Source organism: Aedes albopictus, unplaced genomic scaffold, assembly GCF_035046485.1.
Source record: "Aedes albopictus strain Foshan unplaced genomic scaffold, AalbF5 HiC_scaffold_138, whole genome shotgun sequence".
Taxonomy (NCBI): domain Eukaryota; kingdom Metazoa; phylum Arthropoda; class Insecta; order Diptera; family Culicidae; genus Aedes; species Aedes albopictus.
Genome location: NW_026916790.1, coordinates 39039 through 44220, shown reverse-complemented (window position 1 = coordinate 44220; position 5182 = coordinate 39039). Strand labels below are relative to the sequence as shown.

The 5182-nt window shown below is 40.5% G+C and overlaps 1 long non-coding RNA gene across 1 annotated transcript; it reads right to left on the bottom strand.

The window, feature by feature from the left end:
- Positions 1-202: 202 nt before the first annotated feature.
- LOC134284446 (uncharacterized) lies at positions 203-3515 on the bottom strand. The gene is made up of 2 exons (XR_009995777.1): positions 3388-3515; positions 203-739 (listed from the first exon to the last, which is right to left on the bottom strand). It is a non-coding gene; the product is annotated as an uncharacterized LOC134284446 (long non-coding RNA).
- Between the last annotated feature and the right edge of the window lie 1667 nt (positions 3516-5182).

The following is a 5182-nucleotide window of genomic DNA, read 5'->3' as shown; positions in this document are numbered from 1 at the left end:
CCGAAACGGTTGGATGCTTCGATCCAGTGGGCGACGGTTCGGCCCATGGTGAGTTGTCGGGTGGCTTCGAAAGTAATCCGTTGTCCGTCCGATGGTCCTCCGGGGTGTCCTTCATCCTGGTCACGGCACCAATGTTTCGTCCAGCGGTTGATCAGGCCCCACGTTGTGTTTTATTCCCCCGGAGGAAAAGGTAACAACGAACTACTTTGACTACGATTTATTGGCGCACCACAGAGAGGCAGTGCTCCTGCTCTGTGGTGGTTTAATTGACTTACAACTAACATTACATGACACAAGCTGCCGCTTTTATAGGCGGCAGCGATAGTACGGATTTATTTGAATGCGTATCGCCACAATGAACGATGCGCTGACGGGCTAGCACCACGCAACCTAGTGCGACTGTTACAATAGCCACTGGGCTGCTTGCTGCTAGCAGTGAAATAAAGAAAGCAAAACTATCTCAATTGAATAGGTACGCTGTGGCGCTGCTGCTGCGGCTGAAGGTGCCTGGATGACGCCGTTCATGTGCTGCGCCAACAAAGCATTATTTGTGGCAACACTTTGAGCGGCATGATGGAACTATGCCTAGCGCGCTAAGTGTTATTAGACCACTAATGTAGTTGCATGAAGTGGGTGACGAGGTACATACGTATCATTCAGCGTGCTTAACCGTTATTGCAATATTGAGGTTCCAGTTTGACTGAACTATGAAATATGTACATAACAACTCATGAGAAAACTGTTGGAGTAGAGAAGTGTTAGCCCCCTGGGTCAATGATGTTTAATGACGATAGCTGTTTGTATGAGCTCTTGAGTGTGTGTTTGTAAGACAACAGACGAAGCATTGGGGACTACGAAGGTTGATGAGCCGGGAAACACTCTTTCTTCCTACGGGGTTTCTTATGGGAGTATGAGTGAAAAAAAAGCAAAAAATCTTCCCTCCTTCACTTTCTCACAGAAAACCGCAAACAAAATCATCACCTTCGTAGTCCCCAATAACTGCTGATGAATATTGAATGTTTGTTATTGTTTTGATGCTTTAGTCCGTACTAGTCTTTTGACGAGAATAAACGTTGTCCGTAGATCGAAAACTGTGACTTATCTTTCTTCGCTATCACGCGAATCCCGGGACGGTATTTTATCCGGTGGTTGATCTGTGTCCGCTCTGCTGGTATCTCAACTGGTTTTGGGTCCAGTAATCGCGAAGAAGGATTGTGAAATACATTTTGTGTGATCGAATTATGTTGTGAACGTCTTCAATACACCCCCGGTGGGTAGTTGTGCTGCAGTCGATTAGCAGTTCAAACGAGAGTTGGAAGAAGTAAATTGCGAAATGAAATGCCGTTGGTGATAACTCCAACGCAACGAATCGACTAGTACGGATGTGTAGGGAGTTATTTTGACTGGCTTGGTTTTTTGTTCGAGGAGGAGCAGTCAGCAGTTGCGCCGACCGTCGGGAAGAAACATTTCTGCACAGACCATTTTGTTGTCGCTTGTGCAAATGTGAATAAACACAAGTGTGTATAGAAACGACCACGTCAGGAGTGCGATAGTGTGAAAAACGAACGATACACGGTGGTCTACAAGGGAAATTTTTTGTAAAAAAAAAAAAAAAATGACTGAAGTGAAGACAAGTTTTGAGCGATTGAACGATTTCAATTGGGCAACATGGAGGTTCCGGATGGAGCTGACATTAATGAAGGAAGACGTGTGGGTAGTAGTAAAAAGTGGCATGTCGGATCCGGAGGATATTACGCAAAGTTGGATTAGAAAGGATGAGAAAGCTCGTGCACTGATTGGTTTGGCACTAGAAGATAATCAGCTGTGTCACATTATGGAAGCAACAACGGCTAAGGAGATGTGGGACAAATTAAAGGGTTATCATGAGCGAGGGTCGTTATCTAATAAGATACATATTCTTAGGAAACTGTGCTCGATGCGACTAGTAGAAAATGGGAACATGTCCGACCATCTAGTAGAGGCCTCGGAATTGGTCCACCGCTTGGCGAGAATGGGAGAGCCCTTAAAGGAGCATCTAGTTGTGGCCGTTTTGTTGTCCAGTTTACCAGAGTCATACGACCCTCTTGTAACTGCTCTTGAAGGTCGCCCGGTAGAGAACCTGAAGTTAGATTATGTGAAAGGGAAGCTGCTTGACCAGTGGAAAAGAAGACATGAAGATCGTGTACAGGAAAAGGTTTGTGAGAAGGCTATGAAGACTTCTGTGTGTAGTGTGGACCGAAGACGTCAGAGAGTATGTTATTTTTGTGGAAAGGCGGGGCATTTCCGTTGTGATTGTCCGCTTTTGTTGAAGAAGAAGAAGAACAATGAAGTGAATATACGACGTAATCAGGAAATAAGAACAGCAGTACAATCTCCTAGTGCGGAAAATGGCGGTGTTAGTCAAGGACGAGGAGTACGGCTAGCACCGAAAATAAAGTAATGAAAGAACGGTGGATAATCGATACTGGTAGCACCAAGCATATGACGGGATCACTAAACAATGTTTGTGGCAGAACACCATGTGAAGAAGAAGTATTACTCGCTGATGGGAGAAATTTGACAGCCAATGGATGTGGAAGCGGCAGAATCATCGGACGTGGACTGCTGGGAGAATGTATCGATATGAAACTGGAAGATTTGCTGTATGTTCCCGGGTTGTGTGGAAATGTGTTATCGGTTAGCCGAATCACTGGAAAAGGCTACAGTGTGCTGTTTGGTCCAACCGATTGCCGAATTCTGGAAGGAGATAACGTTATTGCAGTGGGCGAGAAAAGAGGTGGTCTTTACTATCTGGAGCAGTAGGATCGGTACTTCAAAGCAGGAGGAGTTGGTGACAGGTAATGGGGGCTACACTTAGGAGGAGTGTTGGAGTAGAGAAGTGTTAGCCCCCTGGGTCAATGATGTTTAATGACGATAGCTGTTTGTATGAGCTCTTGAGTGTGTGTTTGTAAGACAACAGACGAAGCATAACTGCTGATGAATATTGAATGTTTGTTATTGTTTTGATGCCTTAGTCCGTACTAGTCTTTTGACGAGAATAAACGTTGTCCGTAGATCGAAAACTGTGACTTATCTTTCTTCGTTATCGCGCGAATCCCGGGACGGTATTTTATCCGGTGGTTGATCCAGGGATGCCAGGTCAATTTTTGAAAAATCTGGATGATTTAGGAAGATTTGTCTGGAAAAGTCTGGATTTGCGTGAAAACCTTACAAATTCCGGGCAAAAACCTTACAAATTCCGAGCAAAACCTTACAAATCCGGAAAACAAATGTCTGGATCTTCCAGACTTTTGTTAAATGAGACCTCAAAAATCTGGATAAATCCAGATAAATCTGGAAGGTTGGCAACGCTGGGTTGATCTGTGTCCGCTCTGCTGGTATCTCAACATGTCAAGTTCGATTCAACTATAAGTTAGGTTAAAAAGCGAAGACGAACTTATATCAGAAGTCGTTTCAGTGTCCAGTCCAGTCCTTATGTTAAAAATGGCTCTACGTCAAAGATAAATCGCATTTAATTCGGTTGTGGTACAAGGCAAGTTCACATGAGAGAAGAAGAGAAAGAATAGTGTTGAACTCATCCACTGATTTACGGTAACCTGGCCTGCGTCTTTCCGGGTTGACCTACATTCGTATTCCTCTCATCGCACTCTACATACCTAGCCCGCCATATCTCTTGGATATGTAGTCCTTAGGACACCTGGTTTACCACTATTTAAAGATTTTATTGACTTTAAATAGATGTTTCAACTTATTCACTTTTTTCTCTTTCATCTCCTTTGCAACAAAAATGTCACGAACATGAACAGAACAAAGCACGGAAAAAATCATAAACTAAATAAATAATTAAAAATGCACGGAAAAAGATTGTTTCGGAATAGTGAATGGTTCAAACGTAAGAAAAACAGTATAATATATTGTTACATAAAGATCGGATGTAAATGTATAGTAGCTACCAATGTGTACAGCTTTTAGCGAACCATTCCATTACAATACACTATATTGTAGCTGGTACACTACAGGGGATACTCAAAATAACTGGGACAGGTAAAATTTTCACTTTTCAAAAAATGTTCAACTTGGTGTAACTTTTCGAAAAGGGCATCAAATATTCTCAAATTTTTACTGTTAGTTCATCAACTAGTTGTGTATCAGTGGACAAAATTTGGAAAAGATCGGACCATTCTACACAAAGTTATAGAGATTCTAGAATAAGGTGTAATTATACGATAGCCAACTTTGAGCTGTTATATCTCCGGATTCAATGAACCGAATGCAATGAATTTTTGATCATTTATGACTTATATAATGAGCTATCAAAAACTTTTGACATAACTTAAAATTCTTTACACAAAAGAAAATTATAATGAATTGATTATTTTTCTGATATAATACTAATTTATCCAAAACTTCATCATCGTTTCAAAATTCGAGATAGTAATTATAGTTTATTTTAATTCCCTCTAACTGACTCGAATATATTTATGTTTCAAAGGAAAGCTACCAAATAGCCGGCATTAAATTGAAAAAGTAATGGGATGCGCATGAAAAATAGATAAATTTACTAAAAAATCATAGAATAATTGAAATCGCTATAACTTTTTTTCTCATTAATAATTTCAAATCAAGACAACTGTTTTTCAAAGTTCATTATATTAGTCATAAATGATCAAAATTTCATTGCATTCGGTTCATTGAACCCGGAGATATAACAGCTCAAAGTTGGCTATCGGATAATTACACCTTTTTCTAGAATCTTTATAACTTCGTGTAGAATGGCCCGATCTTTTCCAAATTTTGTCCACTGATACACAACTAGTTGATGAACTAACAGTAAAAATTTGAGAATACCCAAGTAACCACGAAGCCGTATATAAGTGCATCAATTTTGCCATATATTTATATTTAAAATTGTGTATATAATGCTGCATTACTTTAAACACCTCATTGAAGCAATATTAAAGTCGAAAAGGGCCCCACTAAAATCAAATTAGTGCCTCATATTGCAGCACGTTGACAGCCATTGCTAAAGTAACATAAATGCATGTGCTGTACATTTGCATTTGCACATGCTTAATACGTGCAACACGAAAAACCAAAACAAAAATCTATTTTTAGCACCGTTTCATTATCGACGGTACTAATGCCCCCCACATGAATGTTTTAACCATCATTTTTTTGTTGC